General features: G+C 44.4%; 1 protein-coding gene across 1 annotated transcript in view; it reads left to right on the top strand.

The window, feature by feature from the left end:
• LOC309358653 (T-lymphocyte surface antigen Ly-9-like) overlaps positions 1-21,769 on the top strand; it is a 261,266-nt gene that overhangs the window by 99,135 nt on the left and 140,362 nt on the right. The window lies entirely within an intron of this gene.

The raw sequence follows: 21,769 nt of genomic DNA on the forward strand, positions 1-21,769 counted from the left end.
GGGGGGGTCTTTGTCAATTAAATCTGTCTCTGTTTGTCTGTGTGTCGCGTTTCCTTTGGGAGGAGCATCACTTGGCAATGGCTGATTGGGCTCCAGCCAGGGTAATGGATGGTGAATTTCAAGATCAACCAAGGAGCTACTGGAGTGTCCTGTCTTTGACTTACCTAGGTTGGGCTGGCGTTCTTTATTGAACTGGCCTTTTTGATCTAAAGTTTTCCTCTCCAAGGGAGTGTTACTGTTAAGTTGTGGGTGAACATATCAGACGACACAGCGATTCTTCAGACAGTTCTTGTTTATTCACAGGCCAGAACAGAACTGAGCTGAAGGGCTCAGTCAGCCTGCTTATATAGAGCTCCAGTACAACGTAACTGTAACAATTTTCTAAAACTATCCAATCACAGAACGTCACTTTCGATCCCTTATTTGCATAACTATCTACAGTATCCCCCTGCTGGCCCAGGGTGAGAACTTCAGTACTTAACAGTTACAGCTGGGTGCATCACACGTATCCATCCTTAACGGCCCTGCCGAATGAACCACGAATGAACCAATCCTACTGCAAGAATCTGCAGTCCCTCTAGGGATGGGGGAGAATCCAAAAAAATGTAGAGTTGGAAGGGACTCAAATGGTCATCTAGTCCAACCCCCTGAAATGCAGGAATCACAGCTAAAGAACCCCTGATTTGTATTTTCCACACTCTCCTAGCAACTCTGGAGAGCCAGATACTAATGCTCTAACTAACTAAATAATTTGGATACAACCCTTTGCAAAATAAAAAAAGTTGTGGCTTTTTTTGGCTTGCTTGTTTCTTTGTTTTTTAAATACTTAATTGGGTTTTAGTTGAACCTATTAAAGTTGAAGCACTTTAAACTTCTTTTAAAGTGCGGGAAGGTTATTCAGCTCTTTTACAGCACTTTCCCAGCCAGGCCAGTTCTGCAGCAAATTATAATTGCAGTAAACTGCTCCCAGTTGAAACACCTTCATGAATAATGCTTCGCTCTCAAGAAACCGCAAGTTTTTCTTGTATCTGCATCATTATTTTGCCATAATGCACCAATTAAGCTTGAAATTGCACCCTATTGAAAAGCACTCTGGTTCTCCTTAGATAAAAATCATTGCCAAAGCGCTTTCCCCCCCCTTCTCGCCAACACAGAGACGCCAAGATTACAAAAAGATTTCTAAGCTTTGTTCTGAAACTTTTAGAGCAGGGTTGAGGAATCAGTAGGGATGGGATAGAAGTTCAGTATAGTTTGCATTTGCAGGCAAACATGTTTCATTTGCACTTTCCAAAACAATTCACGATCCAAAACTCAATCGTCCTTTGTAATTCACACTTCTACAAAGTTTACAATGCAGTTCTCCAGCCAAGAGATGGGTTGATTGCCTGTGAAGAGGGTTTTATGTTAAACCACTCTGGGAATTGTAGCTCCAGGAGGGTAATAGGGGTCTCCTAAGCACTGTGGGTTAAACCACAGAGCCTAGGACTTGCCGATCAGAAGGTTGGTGGTTCGAATCCCCGCGATGGGGTGAGCTCCCGTTGCTCGGTCCCTGCTCCTGCCAACCTAGCAGTTCAAAAGCACACCAAAGTGCAAGTAGATAAATAGGTATCGCTCTGGCGGGAAGGTAAACAGCGTTTCCGTGTGCTACTCTGGTTCTCCAGAATTGGCTTAGTCCTGCTGGCCACATGACCCGGAAGCTGTACGCCGGCTCCCTCGGCCAATAAAGCGAGATGAGCACCGCAACCCCAGAGTTGGTCACGACTAGACCTAATGGTCAGGGGCCCCTTTACCTTTACCACTCTCATTAATAAATGACAGCTCCCATAATTCTTTGGGTGAAGCCATTACTGTTGCATACCCTTCAACATTTCTCTGATGAAAATAGGAGTGTCCTACTGAAGAAGAGGAAGAGGAGGAGGAGGAGGAGGAGGAGGAAGAGGAGGAAGAACTAGTTTATTATTTGTATCCCACACATTTGTCTGGCCACTGTGGTCAGCCTCGAACATACATAAATACATTAAAAATATTAAACATTTAAAAAGCTTCCCTATCCAGGTCTGCCTTCAGATGTCTTCTAAAGGTTGTGTAGTTACTAATCTTCTTGGCTTTGGGATCACATAACTCCATGCCCTCCAACATCTCTCCAATGAAAATAAGGACGTTCTAGGAAAAGTGGAACATTCTGGGATCAATTTAGAAACTGGGGAGGCTTCTGTAAATCCAGGACTGTCCCTGGAAATCAGAGGCAGTTGGAGGGTCTGTATCAAAGCATTTATGGTGTGAATGTGTCTTTTGATTCTGGATTTGATGGTCTGAAGTGAGGGGGAAGCACTTTAGGTTGCTTTAGCAATCCCCTCAGATACTGTATCAGGAAATTTTTAATGTTTGGCCTTTTATTATGTTTTTATATGTGCCAGAAGCCACCCAGAGTGACTGGGGAAACCCAGCCAAATGGGTGGGGTATAAATAATAAAATTATTATTATTAAAATTACTGTAGGACTCCAACATCACAGCCAGTATGGCCAATGGTAAGGGTTTTAACCCTGCAAAACATGAAGGTCCACAGATTCCCCGATCACTGTTCTTCAGGGAAACATGGGCCATGAGTATAAGCATGCATTTTTATTTTTAGCCTGTGGACATGAGGACACATGGTAGTGAAATAAAAACAAGCAACAAGTGGTTCTGATGCTTTAAGAGTTGAGTTTTATTGTAAAATGGGACTCGAACAGTTACAGGGTACAAAGCCAGGAGGGGAAAATGTCACAGACGCACCCCGAAGCTCAGATGTCAGTAGCAGATTTGTAATGAAACGGTGGCTATTTAATTATCTCAAGCTGCCCAACTGCTGTGGCAGGGATTCAAATGCTCCACCATGTTTTCCTTGGTTCTGCCTTTGGCTTATGATGGGATGTGAGGAAGCTGAGCAAGAGACCTCACTCAACTTGACCTGCCCATTCTTCTTGTCTCTGGAATGCCAGAATCCAACTTTGGTATATGGTCTGTGCCTTCTGAAGAAGCTAAAGTCCCAAGGTTCTGCCGAGGTGATGACCTTCCAGATGAGCTTCATAGGTTAAGGAGGGATCAAACCAGAGGTGGTTCAAGAGAGAGAATTTGCCCTTTTGTCCAGAGAAGCAAAACAAAAACAAAAAAACAAACAAAAACCGTGACCCCATGTTTCCTGCGGATGTTAACAAACATCCACCCCTGAGCAGTTGGGATGTTTGTTAACGTTCCATAGCCACTGAGAACATGGGCTCATTTCAAAGGAAACCAAATCAAGGGCCATCACGCAACTTTGGAGGGTTCAGAGAGCTTTCAGTGCCACTTCATGGCCCCAAGGTGGCGAGCTTGCAGCACCCAAATGATCCAAAAGGAAACAGGAAAGAGGTGAGAAATGAATTTGGCCATCAGAGGTCTCAGAAATGGGAAGCAGAAATTGGACCCATAGAAAAACCCAGAAAAGCATGTTATGGGGTTGGGGGGTTGGGGTTGGCAAATCCCTCCACCAAAGAAGAGGGAGATGTTAAACAGAAATCAGAGTTGTTGCTGGTTTGGCTGTTTCAAGGATCTCCCATTCCTGCTGGCCTGGAGAGTTGCAGCTGCTTCGTATTTTGCAACAGGAACTTCCTTGCTCACACACCCAGCTTCTCACTTAATAGCAGCCTTTGTAGCAGCTACGCGAGTACGGGTATGAGCACACAGAGCTGGAACCCCACTTCCTGGAGCCGTACCCATAGCCGCCCCATCCACCGTAGCAGGGCTCGTAGCAGCTGCCGGTGGCGCACGGCGTGTTTCCTGCTACAGCGGCTGGTTCGGGGCTGGCAGATAGGATTGGTCCTGGGATTGTGATGTGGAAAGCCGGGGGCTGGATGACCATTTCTGTCGGTGGGATTTGGGAGACGCAGGAGGTGTTGATACCACACAGAGAGTTGCAGCTGTAGTTGCAGAGGGCCATGTTGATGCAAGCGGAAGGTGGACCTGAAAGTACATGGGCACAGATAAAACGGTCAGGGCAAACCAGGACCCCACTCCATTTCCCAGCCTGAGCTCCGTGTAATCACAAGAACAGAAGAGGCCAAATATTGCTGGCCCAAAACTGGAAATCACAAGAAGTACCAACAGTGGAGGAATGGCAGATGGAGATGATGGATTTTTCGGAGCTAGCCGACCTGACCGGAAGAGTCCGTGACCAGAAGGAGGAGGCGCACCAAGAAGAATGGATGAAATTTAAAGAATATTTAGTTAAATATGCTAAGATAACTTAAATAGATTTGTGAGTACCATATAGGCCTAGGATCTAAATATGTGATGTTGTAGGGCATTATGGATAAAAGTCAAGATGCAAAGAAAGAAAGATCTTAATAGGACTATGTAAATTTTATGTGAAATTAGTTCTGAAAAACTGCTACAATTATTTATATGGAAACTCAGCCAGGGGGAATTGAGGAAGTCACTTAACAATGTCAACAAAAGTGGAATTATTATAGTTAAGATAAATGTTTTTGTTTGTTTATTTTTGATGTTCTTGTTTTATTTGTTTGCTATAAATTTGGAAAACCAATAAAAAATGGAAAAAAGAACAAAAGCGGAGCCTGTTGGATCAGGCCAATGGGGGACCATCTAGTCCAGCTCTTCAACAGTCCACAGATGAAAATAGGGACATCAGGAAGCTTCTCCTGTGTTTGATCTCCTGAGCACATAGACATCATATACACATCCCACCTTGAGCCAATTGCCACCTCTCAGCCCAACCTACCTCACAAGATTGTTGTAAAGAAAAAAAATGGGTGAGGGAAGGGATCATGTACAACACCTTCAACAGATAAATGGAATGAGATAAAGTTTTAGCTCTAAGATGCCTTGAGTCCCTGTCAAGGGAAAAGGTATAATAATAATAATAATAATAATAATAATAATAATAATAATAATAATAAAACAACAACAACTGTGAAAATGATCAGGAACATACCAGAGAGTAAATCTTGTGGAACTCAGTGAAACATTGTTCTGAGTAAGAACGCTTAGGATTCCAGTGTAAGGCTGCACAGTTTTTACCCAGTTACGTGGGAGTAAGCTCCATTGCCTAGAGCGGGACTTATTTCTGAGTAGACATGTAAAGGCTTGCAGTGCGAGTCTCAATTTGAAATGAAGGAATAAACATGCCATGCATTTCCTTAAACAAAATTGCTGGTTGCTGAAGTATTGCAATTAAAGAATTTAAAGGGGGCTGGTTACATGTTCCTTCAAAATTACGGGAAGGGCTTCATCTGGTGCAGGTATGGGGGATCTGATTCCTCCACCACTTTTAATTGTTCTCCGAGACACGGAAGGGAAAAAAAGGTAAAACTGGGACAGTCCAGGATCAAATCAGAAACCAGGATGGCTTCTGTAATTCTGGGACTGTCCCTGGAAAATGGGGACACTTGGACAGTATGGCATCCTGTTCTCACAGTGACCAGCCAGATCCTAGCTGTCAACGTTTCCCTTTTTTAAGGGAAATTCCCTTATTCTGAATAGGATTCCTCACAAGAAAAGGGAAAAGTTGGCAGCTATGAGCCACATGCGTGTAGGAATACCACAAGCAGAATTCAAGCACAAGAGCACTCTCTCTCTCTCTCTCTCTCTCTCTCTCTCTCTCTCTCTCTCTCTCTCTCTTTACTCCTGCGATTTCCAGCAACTGGTATTCAGAGGCACATCACTGCCCCCAACTGTGGAAGCAGAGCATAGCCCTTGTGGCTATTAGCCATTGATAGCCTTCTCCTCCATGAATTTGTCCAGTCCTCTTCTAAAGCCATCCAAGTCGGTGTCCATCACTTTCTTCCCTAAGTTGAGCTCCATTAAAGCAATGCATTTCATAATTCTATGAGCCTAGGTGTCACATTTTGGAAGACTTAAAACAGTACTGATGCCCACTACCCAAAAGCATCTAGGATGCCAGCAGGAGGCATAGGTGGCAAGTGGCAAATAGGTTGGGCCAATGAGAAGCCCTTCCAAGCCCTTATTTGGACAATGGTTGGTATGAAAGAATTCACTGATCAGATATGCAGTGGGTCTAGTTTGAAATCTAAGCAATCACATCACCACTGTGTGTGGTGGAGTTGATTCCTGAAGATGTAAAGTCCTTTCATGGTTGTAAGAACATAAGAAAAGCCGTCATGGGTTCCTCTGATTAGAGCTCTAGAGCTCAAAAGGACTTTGTTCACTGAAGCTAAGAGATGGCGGCCCTATCCTCTAGGTCAGGGATGTCCAACAGGTCAATCACGATCTACTGGTAGATCCCTGTGAGGTTTTGGTAGATCTCAGGCACCCCTTTTCTTAGCATCGCTAAAACTGACTCCTGCCCCGCCCTCCATTGTTGTATGATCCCTGGAAGGGAAGACAGAGTTTTCTCTGTGCTGCTGTTTAGATCCACAGCCATCTTTTTGTGAGTGACTTTACCCCTTTGTCCCTTGCCTTTAACCCCCTCAAAAACAGAACTTCTCCCCCCCCAAAAAAAAGCTTTTTTAACCCCTAAAAAAGGGGGTAGATCACTGCCAGTTTTTAATTCTGAAAGTAAATCGCAGTCTCTTGAGAGTTGGCCACCCCTGCTATAGGTTGAAGTCAGTATGTGATCCAGAAGTTATCACTCAACACATTAACACCTACATTGCCTCAACCTAGAAGATAGTTCCAGCATCTCCTAGCTTCAGTGAATGGAAAAAGCCCTTCTGAACACCCCATTCTCAAACCTCTATAACTTCCACCTTGGAACACAGCATAATTTTTATCAGAGCAACTGGTGAAGGCAGAATTGCCTGGACCTTTAAACGGAGAAACAATTAACAGTAATGTCTGCTCCCCTCATGACAAAATGTAGCCCCGTGTTACATCTCAGCAGAAACAGAACTACAAGTCAAACGCAACGTACCTGAACTGTGAAGGAACAGAATACAATCAGGAGCAATCAGGAACTGAGAAAGTTGATGGAAGCTCAAAGTTCTTCTTGCATTTATATGGTTTCTGAAACAGCCCTGAGGGCATCGGAGAGAGCCTTCCCTCATATGAACCACTAATTATTGAACCCAGGCCAGCAACAAAAAATGCGGTTTCTGCATCACATTTTTATTGCCATAGTTTTAACGTGAGGTCTGCCGTCATTAGGACGAATTATGGTCCTCCTCCCCATAAGCAAGTCTTCCCCACCCTGTTGGTTCCTGTGATTCTGAAGCTTTATTGGGCCAAATTATCCCAGTTGACACTCCCTCATCCCTTTGTAGTTGCACCAAGGCCATGCAATCCAAACACCCTCTCTCATTGGGAAGGCCCATATCTCAGCACGAGAGTCCATGCTTTGCCTGCAGAAGGTTGCATGTTCAGTTCCTGCTGGGACCTCAAAGTATCTGAAGCCCTGGAGAGCCATTGCCAGATACTGTAGTGTTGACAATATTGAGCTCGATGGACAAATTGAGCTCGATGGCAGCTTCCTATTCTTCTAAATGTTTTATAAAAAAGAGCTGTCGCTCAGTGATAGAGCCCCCGCTTCCCATGCAGCAGACGCCATGTTGAATCCCTGGCGTCTCCATGTAAGGCTGAGATAGACCTCCACCTGAAACCTTGAGGAGCCACCGTTGATCAGGGCAGAAAATACTGAGCTAAATGGAAGTGTTACTCTTTAAACCAGCACTTTATTCAGAACCACAAGGATTGGATTCTTAGAGTTGAGCCCATAGAATCATAGGATCATAGAGTTGGCCAATGCTAGTCCTACTCAGAGTAGGCTCATTGAAATGAATGGACCTAAGGTAGTCATGACCCCTGATTTCTTTCTTTTTTCTTAATAATTTTTATTTTCTATATACATATTACATACATGCCAAAAATACAGTTATACGAATAACACAGGTTACCAAATATCAAAAAAGTAATTAGTAAGAAAAGAAAATAATACATATCAAAGAAAAAGAAAGAGAAGATAGAAAAAGAAATAGAAAGATTAGAAAAAAGTCAGAAGAAAGGTAGAAAAATTTGACTTCCTTCAACCTCCATATAGTTTATATGATCTCTTATCTTTGGTTGTCCATAACCATTTTAAGCTTTATGGAGAGACAATTTTTTTACCTGTGGATTTTTTAATCTAGACTAAGCCAATCCTAATTTTGGGAACCAATTCTGAAGATATTATGGATTGAACTTGAGCCCTTCAGCATGAACAGTGCATGCCCTCCCACTGATATCAAACCCTTCCCAGTTGTAAGATGCATATGGCCATATTTAAAGCACTGTGATGTGGTACCACTTTAAATAGCCATGGCTTCTCCCCAAGAATTCTGGGAGCTGCAACTTGTTAAGGGTGATGAGAGTTATTAGGAGATCCTCTATTCCCCTCACAGAGCTACAACTCTCAGAGTCATTTAATAGTCAACCGCTCTTCACAAGGAAATCCAGGAATTGTAGCTCTGTGCAGAGAAAAAGAGGCTCTCCTGTGAACTCTCAACACCCTTAGCAAACTACAGCTCCCAGAATGCTGTGGGGCAGGAGAACCATGACAGTTTAAAGTGACACCATAGTGCTTTAAAGACATGGTGCAGACATAGGCAAACTCAGCCCTCCAGATGTTTTGGGACTACAACTCCCATCATCCCTAGCTAACAGGACCAGTGGTCAGGGATGATGGGAGTTGTAGTCCCAAAACATCTGGAGAGCTGAGTTTGCCTATGCCTGATGTAAGGAATTTCCAATTGGTGTTTTAGAGGATAATAGACTTCCTCCATTCAGCCAAGCATCCACAGTCACTCCCAGAAATGTTCAAAAGCCAACGGGTGGTGCTTTTTTAATCCTCATCTCACCTCTGGTTATTCTTGGGTGAGTCAGCCTCTCTGTTCATAGACCCGGGGTGCTTATTTTCCCATCCATAAAATGGAGGTAATGAGTGACACGCATTTCAAGGGAGCTTTTAGTTGGTGTTTTAGAGGATAATTAGTTTGTGCTTGGGCAGCGTTTAAGTCTCATTAAAACAACATGCAGACTCCTACAGCTCTCGGAAGGAACTGCTGATCTGGGCTTCTGGACACGGCAGCCTTCGTTAGAGGACTGGGGGGAGAAGTCAATTTCAGTTTCTTTCAATTTCTCATTTTTCCAGTCCTAAATTCAGTTCTCCACATTCTCACACCCATGTGCAATTTATATGTTTTGTTTTATATTGAAAATTCACCAGCATTTCAGAGTGAATTTCTTCCAATACACTCACTGTTTTGTAAACATTTTTTGCCCAATAGACACATTTTTTGCAAAGCTATTTCCCCATAATATAACACATGCTTATATGTTGTTTTTGCTATTATTTGCATTTGTACAAACACTTTAGAATTTCCGTACATGGTACCTAGGTTGAAAAACTGAAATGCAAAGTTCAGAGCAGTGCAAATTTCAAAGGACGGCTGGTTCTCGCAATACATATTGTTTGGGGATGTGAATATTTGATAGATCCAGCTTTAAATTTGAATGGAATCAATTTTCCGCCCAGTCCCTAACTCTTAGCAGGACTAGCACTGGATTGCACACATAGAATTGGTCCACACTAAAAACAACAACACTGTGGGCATTCTAGTTCTTGGTTTTAAATGCAGTGTAAGCTAGTCTCTGTGAGAGTATATTGTATTTAATTATGGGGTACCAGAGTTTTTAGGGGGTTAACCAGTCTGGGATAGCTGGGATAGCAGGCTTGTTGGTTTCTGAATGTCTGATATAGAGCTTTTCAATTTCGTTGTTCAATATGGGGCAATGAGAATGAAGATTATCATATCATATCATATTGTAAAAATTATAGAACATTTACTGGAATCACATGAATTCATCTTTCTTTCTGCTATTTTGGAAAAGCTGGGGAAAATGTGAATTGGATAAGCCAGCCTTTCAGTGTGAACTAACTCGAATCTCACTCCCATCCCTAGAAATTGAAAGAGGAAACAGATTCAATTCCCACATCAAAAGATATCCTTCAACGCTCAAGCATATGGAATATGAATTAGCTGGTTTATTTCTAGTCTATGCCCATATCTGTATAGTAAAGGTCCATATAGTTAAAGCTATGGTTTTCCCAGTAGTGATGTATGGAAGTGAGAGCTGGACCATAAAGAAGGCTGACCGTCGAAGAATGGATGCTTTTGAATTCTGGTGCTGGAGGAGACTCTTGAGAGTCCCATGGACTGCAAGAAGATCAAACCTATCCATTCTGAAGGAAATCAGCCCTGAGTGCTCACTGGAAGGACAGATCCTGAAGCTGAGGCTCCAAGACTTTGGCCACCTCATGAGAGAAGAAGACTCCCTGGAAAAGACCCTGATGTTGGGAAAGATGGAGGGCACAAGGAGAAGGGGACGACAGAGGACGAGATGGTGGGACAGTGTTCTCGAAGCTACGACATGAGTTTGACCAAACTGTGGGAGGCAGTGGAAGACAGGAGTGCCTGGCGTGCTCTGGTCCAGGGGGTCACGAAGAGGCAGACACAACTAAACAACTAAACAACAACAACATGCCCATATCACGCAAGTTCATTAAGATTGTAAGCCGAGCCTGTGGATCATACTAATGGCCCATCTAGTCTCACATCCTATCCTTACAATGGCCAACCAGATGCCTGTGGGAAACCGGCACAAGAAACTGAGCACAAGAGCCTTCTCCCTTCCTGTATCTTCCAGCAACTGGTATTCGAAAGCGTTGCTGCCTCCAACTGTGGCAGCGTAGGATAGTCACTGGAATTAGCAGCCATTGATAACCTTGACCGCCATGAATTTGTGTAACCCTCTTTTAAAGGAACCAGTCGTTGCCTGCTGTGGGGGTGAATTCCATGGTTTAACTATCTTTTCTCTTTTTTCATCCATGCCATTAATTTCTTTCATTCATGAATCCATTTTTGTCACATTTCTGCAGCATTATGTGATTTTAAAAAAACAAAAAACTGTGATTGAAAGAGATTTCCCCCCCCCCAAAAAAAATGCATTGCACTTCAGATTTTTTTTTGGTATGTATTTTATCCTAAAATGTACACACATATTTTAAACTAAACTATCCATTTGATATTTGCATTTTGGGTACATTTTAGACAAGAATTTCATTATAAAATCCAGAGAATTGCAAAAACTGAAAGCAAGTTCATATTTTTCTAGCCATACTCACTGAAAAGCTTCCTGGCTTCCTAACATGCAAGTTATACTGCCCAGATGACCCAAGAGGAACTCAACAATTGGGTGGAGTTAGGACGCCAGTGACATCAGCAGAAAGGTATACACGGAATACAACTGCTTTGCTTGAGAACTGCTTGAGTTGCAAAGGGGAAATATAAATGATTATCCCAAGATGCTGCACTAATAACATGAAGTGTTCTTTAATCATAAAAAACAGTTGTAACAAATAGGAATGAATGAGCAGATATTGCATACAACTTGAGGAGCTAATTGGGCATCGGCTAATTAGGACTATCTATTGCATTCCAAGGGGTGGTTCCTGGGCAAAAAGAGGTCATCAGCCAGTATAAAAGCTCTTGCCACTCAACCTTATTCCAACAACTTCTACTGACTTCTCCTTCTCAAGGAAGCAGGTAAGTTGAATTCTACTCAGTTATTCCATATCAGTTGTGGGCAAGCTTCGGGTCCAAATGTAGGAACCTGCTTATACCAAGTCAGTCCACTCGTAATCTGGTGAACTGGGCTCGATTCCCCGCTCCTCCACGTGCAGCTGCTGGGTGACCTTGGGCTAGTCACACTTCTCTGAAGTCTCTCAGCCCCACTCACCTCACAGAGTGTTTGTTGTGGGGGAGGAAGGGAAAGGAGAATGTTCGCCAATTTGAGACTCCTGAAGGGGAGTGAAAGGCGGGATATCAAATCCAAACTCTTCTTCTTCAAAGTGACCTCTCTGGGGCACAAACCTGGACAGTGCGTATGGAGGTCCTGGGCTGCCCAGATGATAAGACCCTCATCTCAGCATTGCTGATATGATCCGTGCAGTGTAGAAAATATGGAACTAGATGAATCAAGAATGCTCCTCGGTATAAGGGCAGCTTCCTATCTTCCTGTACTTCTGCACTGCATCTAAAGGAAGCAGAATTCCTTACACTGTTGGATGCAATGCAGAGCATCAAGGAGTGTGGAGACAGAAGAAAATTGGGGGCAGGGACAATGGCTAGATGGGATTACTAAAGCACATGGTTTAAGGAAAAAGTCATATCTTTGAGTCTCTTTAGCGTATTTTCCTACTCATTCATATTCTGGGTAAACCATGCTATTAACTCCCTAACTCTTCATTCCAGACCCTCCGGCATTCCAGCCAAGATGACTTACTCCTGCAGTGTTGCCTGTAGGCCATGGAGACACCAGTCTTGCTATGAGCCATGCGGTTATGGTTATGGTTACGGCGGCTGGTGCAGTTCTCGCTATTGCGCCCCCAGATGTTATGAGCCATGTGGGTATGGCTACGGCAGCTATGGTGGCTATGGTTGCTACGGCGGCTATGGCGACTGGTGTGGCTCAAGGTGGGGCTACCCCTACTCCCGCTGGGGGTGTGGTTGGTGAACACAACAATGTCAGCTGGATCACCTGCAGGAAAAGGAATCACCAGACCTTCAACTGAGCTTGCATAGTGATAGTCTTGTGAGAAGCTGATTGCCTATAATGCCAACCAAAGTCAAAAGCAGCTGTGGCTTCTCAGCATCTCTAAAGCTTTCCATTAGTTGCATCTTCTGTGTATAATTCTGTCATGCTTAAGCAAACTCACTCTTTCTGTGATTTCTTCTACATCTTTGCAAATTAGCAATATATCTTCACCTGTGTGAAATGCAGAACTATCCTCATTAATAATAAAGCTATTGCATTTTGAGAATTGACCTCTGTTTGTCATTTTTAACCATCTGATCCTCGTTACAGTTGATGACAGAATCCCATTTATCAATGAGCTCCAATAGGTAACTGGGCTGAGTTTCAGTATCTTCCCACTCCATTCCTTTTCTTGATCATCCCGTCCACCCAATCTATCTACACCCAAGCATGAGCCACTGGTGCTTCCTAGCTCCTTAGTCGAATAGAATAGAATAGAATAGAATAGAATAGAATAGAATAGAATAGAATAGAATAGAATAGAATAGACTCATAATGTTGGAAGTAACCCTGAGGATCATCTAACCCAGGGCTGTCCAACAAGTTGATCGCGATCTACTGGTTGAAAAAGGGATGCCCCTGGTCGATCCTGGTCGATTGTGGACCCTCTTCACCCTCCAAAAAACACAAGTGTGGCTCCCCCAAAAAGCTCAACAACTTTGGTCAACTTTGGTCAAGATCACTGCCAGTTTTGTTTGTTTTTAATAGTGGTTGTAGATTGCAGTCTCTTGGAAGTTGGACAGCCCTGATCTAATCCAACCCCCCCACAAAGCACGGATATTCAGCTGCCTTTTACAGGGACTTAACCTGCAGCCTTGGCATTATCAGCACCATGCTCTAACCAACTGAGTTATCCAGCTGAGCAATAGTATTTTTTTACAACTGCATCATCTGACACATTTGAGCATAGTGGCCCTGTTGAAAGTTCCAGTTGGTGTAAAATTCAGCTGTGCCAGCCTACCCCTGCCCAGGAGAGCATCTGGGACTTTTTAGTTTAAAGAAAAGGCAAGTAAGAGGTGGGCTGATAGACGTTTATCAAATTATGCACTTTCTCGTGGAGAAAATGGATAGACAAAAGGTGTTTCCCCCCCCCCCCTCTCATAATGCTAGAACGCATGGACAATGAAATGGAATGGAATGTTGGAAGATTCCAGGCAGATAAAAGAAAGGACTTATTCACACAGCGCATAGTAAGACTATGGAACTCACTGCAACAGGAGGGACAGATGGTTTTGTTTTCCCCCCAACAGAATAAAACTTTATTTAGAATTCAACAATAACAAAGAGAGAGAGAAAACCACAGTAGTTGCTACATCAAATCATTACAATGATCCAGTGTTAACATTTTATAAATACTAATAAAGAAATTACATAGCATCACTTTTAACTTACTGAGGTTTTCATAATACACTTTTATCTCTTTATCTTTTTCTTAACATATCAAAAAGAGAAAGACCAAGAAAGGAAACACAAAAGGGAAGAGAGAAAAGAGGAAGAGGGGGTAAAAAGGAAGGGGAAAGAAGAAAAGAGGAGGAAGAAAACAAAGCAAAACAAACATATTTGACTCATTGTATTATTATTTCTACAGATGGCTTTGAAAGGTCACTGGACAAATTCACAGAGAAGACTATCAATGGCTACTAGCCAAGCTGGCTATGCTTTGCCTCCATGGTCAGAGATAGTAATGTTTCTGGACACCACAAGAGGGGGTACTGTTATTGTGTTCAAATCATGCTTGTGGGTTTCCTGCAGTCATCTGGTTGGCCATTGTGAGAGCAGGATCCTGGACTAGAGGGTCCCCTGGCTTGATCCAGCTGGCTCAGCTTCTGTCCTTATGGTAGATCCTTTGTCTGTTAACCACAATACAGTGGTACCTCTGGTTGCAAACGGGATCTGTTCCAGAGCCCCATTCGCAACCTGAAAGGAACGCAACCTGCATCTGTGCATGTGCAGGTTGCGATTTGCCGCTTCTGCACATGCGTGTGATGTCATTTTGCACGTCTGTGCATGCGCGAGTGGCGAAACCCGGACGTAACCCTTTCTGGTACTTCCGGGTCACCACAGGATGCAACCTGAAAAAACATATCATGAAGCAAACGTAACAAAGGGTGACTCATCCAGTCCATGACTGAGGCAAGACCCTGGTCCAGCACTTCCACTGCCCCACCTGCAGATGTAAAGGAGAAATAGAGCTGAGTGTCATCAGCATCCTGCTGACAATGTACTCCAAACCTCTGGATAACCCCACCCAATGGTTTCATGTGGATGTTAAACAATGTGGGGGATTGGATTGAGTCCTGCAGAACCCCACCTTGAAGGTTCCATGGGGCTGGAAAGCATTCCCTAAGCAACACCCTCTGGGAACGACCATCCAAGTAGGACTGGAACCACCACAATGAGGTGCCACCCACCACTAGTTTAGACCATGGTATCCTTCTGGACCATCGCTCCAGAAGGATACCATGGTCAATGGTATTGAAAGCTGCTGAGAGGTCAAGAGGAATTAGCAGGGACATGTTTCCTGTTATGTACTGAGTTGAATAGGATCCAAACTGCAGCAGTCTGATTGGTCCTAGAACAATAGGATCCAAAAGGCAGCAGTCTGATTGGTCCTAGAACAATAGGATTCAGAATGCAGCAGTCTGATTGGTCCTAGAACAATGCAGCAGTATGATTGGTTGGCAGGAACCACCCAATCATGCTCCAGATAGAAGTGAATCCACAACCTGATTGGCTTACAGTAGAATTCTGGAATTAGCCAATCATGTGCAGCCAATCATGTGTAAATAATGTATATAAAGCAGATACTTTGAGGGGACTTTCATTCATTCCTCCTCACCACTATGAGCTGAATAAAGAGCATGAAATCACCTTGCGACTCTGAGTATATTTCATTTCCCTTGTCTCTCTCTCGACAGAGGTCATCATACAGGGTGACCAAAGCAGTTTCTGTGCCAAAACCAGGCCAAAACCTCGATTGAAATGGATCCAGAAAACCAGTTTCTTCCAAAAGCACCTGGGTTCTTTATTCTTTCGACCATCTGTCTTACCTAAAGCCACTCCCGACATAAGGAGGGTGGGGGTTGCGGGCTCATGCCTCTCCTGCATCCCCTCAGGGCTGGCTGCAGCCCCGCGGGACTTGGGAATCCCAGGATTAGTTATTATTCATCATTTTCTGTGGCAGCCAATCAGCTGGTGGCAGGGGGCAGGCTTAGTGGAGTTCATTTAAGGTCGGGGCAGCCCGTGCTCGCCCCTTTCTTTTCTTACAGCCAGCTGCGGTTTCCCACCCACCCACCCTCTAGGTTGTCATTTGGACTTTGCTATGGGCTTCGGCTGGTCGCCGCAAGGGGCCTGGTAGGAGTATTTCCACTTGGCTAATTGGCGTTATTTTGGAAGCCACTTGGTTTTTTCGCCTACCTCGTAGCAAAACGTCACAACACTTTTGGTTTGGGCGGTTAGGCATTGGCAGGGGTATTTTTATGCAAATGAGTTGGGGGGGAGGAACGCCATCACCTCCCCCAAATGATGAAGGGTAGTTCGTTAAAGGACTCCGGGGGGCGTCGCCTCGTCCGAAACCTATAGAGGCTAGGGCTTAAAGTGCTCTCCCGAGCTGTAACCCCTCGGGGAGTGCCTAGGGATGTGCATCTCGGGGGCTCCCCCGTTGGTGCTTAACTCTTCCCGGTTCTATGCCGGTTAGTCTGATAGGGCCAATGCCTAAAGCCAATACCGCTCTTACCTGTAATCAATAAAGTTGTGGCCATTTTTCGCCCATTAACCTAAATTCTGGGGTCCATGTGTCTTTATTCCACCTGCGGGAGGGGGCGGGTATCGCCACACAACTATTTATTTCTGTTTCAATATACAGTATACCAAAACTGCGTCACCACAGGTTTCTCCATGCATGTCTTAGCCCTTCTCTGCCATCATCTTAATTTGTTATCTATCAAGTTCTCCAAACTTTCTATCTATCAAGTTCTTCAAACTGGTTTCTCAACCTGCGTTGCTCCTCAGTTGTTATGACTGATAAGATGGCTGTTCACCTTTCCATACCACTTTGCTTCCTGGATTATTAACTTGCTGTACCAAGACCTGCACCAACTCCTAGGGGCTGAGGCAGTTTCACCCACCCAATGTATTTTCTGAGGGGGCTGGGCCCCCTCAATATTCAGAGACCGTTCAGCTCCACCCCGTTTTCTCGCAATGTCATGTGTGTGACATCAGGACGTCATGTTGGGCCCCCTTAATCAAAATGTCATCTCTGGTGTAGGATTTATGGTTTGTTAGATATGCAAATAGGTCTGAGATTAGCCCAGGGATTGGTGTTACAGCTCTTGATGCTGCAAGGATAAGAATGGTTTGCTAAAACACAACAAGGCATGGGAAACAGTTATTGGGGTGCATGATCTTCCCAAGGGAAACATTTCAGGCTATCCAAGATAAACCTTATTATATTATCCTGCTTTCTTTCCCACCTCTCAGGTGATTCCCATCAGCCATTATGATGATAATTAGAATTTATATAGCACCCTATACCTGGAGATCTCAGGGCAGTTCACAAAACAAGATCAACATAGAAAACCACAATATATAAAATCAAAATAAAAACAACAACCCAATAGCACTCCCCTCTCAAAAAAGAATCACATTTTAAAAGGACATGGGATGTCAATCAAATCAACAAAAGGCCTGGTTAAAAAGGGACCTTTTCGCCTAGTGCCTAAAGGTGTATAATGAAGGCACCAGACAAACTTCCCTTGGGAGAGCATTCCGCAGATGGGGAGCCACTGTAGAGAAGGCCCCGTTCTCGTGTTGCCACCCTCCGGACCTCTCAAGGAGGAGCAACACTAAGAAGGCCTCAGAAGATGATCTCAGGGTCCAGGTAGGTTCATAGGGAAACAGGCAGTCCATGAGGTATTGTGGTCCAGAAAAAACCAGCAAAGGGGTTCAGGAGGCTAGACAGACCTGCAGAAGTGGTGAATATTTTTTGCCAGAGTGATAGTCCTGTGTGCGGCCCTGTGGAGAGTGTTCCATAAAGAGGGAGCCACTACTGAGGAGGCCTGTACTTGTGTCACCAATCTCCTCACCTCCCTTAGTGGAGTCACATGGACAAGGTCCTAGGAATGCTACTTCTACTCAGAGTAGACTTATTCAATAGACATGGCTAACTTAGGTGTATTATTTTCAATGGGTCTGTGTTGAGTAGGAGTCAGCTGGCAAAAACTCTTTTGATACTTTTTAGATGTACAAAGGACTCCCTTGATACTGTTTATGAAAGAAGATGACAAGTGTTTCCCATCATCATTGATGCATGGACTTCTGTCATCAAGTGTGACCGGGATCAGATGGCAAAAAAGGACAACCAGAGGTCAATTCTCAAAATGCAATAGCTTTATTATTAATGAGGATAGTTCTGCAGTTCACACAGGTGAAGATATAATGCCGATTTGCAAAGATACAGATGAAATCACAGAAAAAGTTTGCTTAAGCATGACGGAATTATACACAGAAGATGCAACTGATGGAAAGCTTTAGAGGTGCTGAGAAGCCGCAGCTACTTTTGACTTTGGTTGGCATTCTGGGCGATCAGCTTCTCACAAGACTATCACTAGGCAAGCTCAGTTGAAGGTCCAGCGATTCCTTTTCCTGCAGGTGATCCAGCTGACCTTGTTGTGTTCACCAACCACACCCCCAGCGGGAGTAGGGGTAGCCCCACCTTGAGCCACACCAGTCGCCGTAGCCGCCATAGCAACCGTAGCCACCATAGCCACCATAGCCATACCCACATGGCTCATAACATCTGGGGGCGCAATAGCGAGAACTGCACCAGCCGCCGTAACCATAGCCGTAACCACATGGGTCATAGCAAGACTGGTGTCTCCATGGCCTACAGGCAACACTGCAGGAGTAAGTCATCTTGGCTGGAACACCGGAGGGTCTGGAATGGAGAGTTAGGGAGTTAATAGCATGGTTTACCCAGAATACGAATGAGTAGGAAAATACGCTAAAGAGACTCAAAGATATGACTTGTTTCCTTAAACCATGTGCTTTAGCAATCCCATCTTGCCGTTGTCCCTGCCCCAAATTTTCTTCTGTCTCCACACTCCTTGTTGCTCTGCATTGCATCCAATGGTGTGATCAGGAATGCAAGAAGTTCCAGTAAACAAGTCTGCTTCCCCCAGATGTGGAAGAGGAGGACAGGAATATAGGAAATTGTGTCTATATTTCGTAAGAACCAGCTCCACATTTTCCAGACTGACTGGTTGCCACTGTGCAGTGTTTCAGATTGGATTCTGCCACAACCCCATGAAGAGTTGCTAGAGATTGAAACTGGAGCCTTGTGCCTGCAAAGCAGATGTTTTTTGTCTGAACTTCAGCCTTTTCACTAAACATGGAATCAGATTCTAGTCCTAAGGATTCTGAAGAATGGGCTGATTTAAATTGGAACAGAGAAAACTGCCTCTCCCCAAGTCAGACCATTGGTCAATCTAGTTCAATATTGTCTACAATGACAGGCAAGAACTCACCAGGACAAGACCCCTATCTCAAACCTTACAGAATCACTGCCAGAAATTTTAAAGAATATTTACCAAGATGGTTTGACGGTCTGATTTAGCATAGGCAGCTTTCTAAGTTCAAGCCTGAAGCCTGCCCACAGTTAGTCTGGGGAAGGTGAGTAGAATTTAACTTACCTGCTTCCTTGAGAAGAAAGAGAAGTCAACAGAAGTTGTTGGAAGAAGGCTGACTGGCAATGGCTTTTATACCAACTGATGGCCTCTTTGTGCCCAGGAACAACACCTTGGAATGCAATAGGCTGTCCTAATTATCCGATGGCTAATTAGCTCCTCAGGTTGTATGCAATATCTTTCCATCATTCCTAATTGTTACAGCTGTTCTTCATGATTAAAAAACACTCCATGTTATTAATGCAGCATCTTGGGATATCATTAATAGTTCCTTTGCTGCTTAAGCACTTAGGGGAACTGTAGTATTTCCTGGGACCTTTCTACTGGCGTCAATGGTTTCCTAACACAACCCATTTATTGAGTTCCTCTTGTGTCATCTCAGTAGCATGACTTAAATGCCAGGAAGCCAGGAAACACTGGAAGGTCAGATCCTGAAGCTGAGGCTCCAATACTTTGGCCACCCCATGAGAAGAGAAGATTCCCTGGAAAAGATCCTGATGTTGGGATAGATGGAGGGCACAATTAGAAGGGGACGACAGAGGACAAGATGGTTGGACAGTGTTCTCGAAGCTACCAGCATGAGTTTGACCAAACTGTGGGAGGCAGTGGAAGACAGAAGTCCCTGTCATGCTCTGGTCCATGGGGTCACGAAGAGTCGGACATGACTAAACGACTCAACAATAACAATGTGTATAGGAGCATGTGAAGCTGCTTGATAATGCGTCAAAGCAATGGTCCATCTAGCTCAGGATTATCTACAGCAGGAGTGGGGTGTTAAAGACTCACTGGATGAAGAGTGGGAGGCACCAGCTGGGGAACCCCAAAGGAAAACCTTGAGATGAGGAAGGCTCAGAGCCAGGAGATTGGTGGTGGGACATTCAGGAGAGGTCAGAGGAAGAGGACTGGGTAGAGGGGCTGGATGCTGAACAGGGGCAACAGGGTTTAGTGAGCAGGAAGAGCTGGTAACAGGGAGCAGTTCAGACTCTGAGGCTGAAGCAGAGGAAGGGAGTCAAGAGACTGCCGAAAAATCCAGGGAGTCTTCCCTCTCCTGCTGTGACAAGCTCGCCTTCCCTTGGTCTCCAAGAATGCGCAGGATAATGAGAAGAGTGGAATAGAGACCAGAGTCATGCAGGCACAGTTTGAGACTGCTTGGGAAATATCTGGGAGAGGAGGAGGCTTAGAGAGGGTGGAAGGCAGAGACCTTCAGTCCTGGCAAGTGCTCCACTGTCTCGCCAGAATGGTGCATGCTCTAGTTATCTCCTGCTTGGACTACTGCAATGCGCTCTACGTGGGGCTACCTTTGAAGGTGACTCAGAAACGGCAATTAATCCAGAATGCGGCAGCTAGACTGGTGACTGGGAGCGGCCACCAAATAACACCAGTATTGAAATATCTACATTAGCTCCCAATACATTTCTGAGCACAATTCAAAGGGTTGGTGCTGACCTTGAAAGCACTAAATAGCCTCGGTCCAGTATCCTTGAAGGAGCGTCTCCACACCCATCGTTCAGCCTGCACACTGAGGTCCAGCTCTGAGGGTCTTCTCGGTAGTGGCGCCTGCCCTGTGGAATGCCCTCCCATCAGATGTCAATGAAATAAACAACTATCTGACTTTTAGAAAACACATGAAGGCAGCCCTGTTTAGGGAAGTTTTTAATGTTTGATGTTTTATTGTGTTTTTAATATTCTGTTGGAAGCTGCCCAGAGTGGCTGGGGAAATCCAGCCAGGTGGGCGGGGGTATAAATAATAAATTATTAGCAGTATTATTATCCATAGGGGCAAGACCTGCTGGGAAGAGTGGCTGTGTTGTATGCCATTTCCTTGAATAAAGATTAAATTTCACAGACAATGAAGCCTTGCATCTTTCATCCTGACCTGTAGCCCTGACATGGGGGTATGTTTGACCCTTTAGCTGTTGCTAAACTACCTATCACATCAGCCCCAGCAAGCAGCAAGGCTGATGGGAGTTGTAGTCCAACAACACTTGACCACTGTAGCCCACGTGCTGGCACCCTTGAGGCTTGATGACTGAAATGTGCTCTGTTTGGGGCTGCCTTCGATTGTCATTTGAAAGCTCCAGCTGATAGAGAATGCTGTGTCCAGACTGCTGCCCAGCAACATGAGACTCCATCGTTCAAAGTTAACTTGTATTAATTTACAAAGGAATTGCATGAACCCTTATAGCACAGCTGAATTGGTATTAGATGTTTGATGTGGGAGAGTGGTCCTAAGCCATGAAATGGCAGCCCTTATCCTACCCTCAAGCCTAGAATGGTTTACTGAGCACTGGTTTTCCAGATGTGGCCAGCTCCACCACAATCTGGGAACATGAACCGAACACCCATTATTGTAATGAACGTGGTGGAATCTCCTTTGTTCGCAGTTTGAATCAAAGCACATGACCAAATACCTCTTAACACTGGAGTTGCACAAAACTCCACACACCATTACATGAC

The sequence above is a fragment of the Podarcis melisellensis genome (genome assembly GCF_964234715.1).
Source record: "Podarcis melisellensis genome assembly, chromosome: 16".
Taxonomy (NCBI): Eukaryota; Metazoa; Chordata; class Lepidosauria; order Squamata; family Lacertidae; genus Podarcis; species Podarcis melisellensis.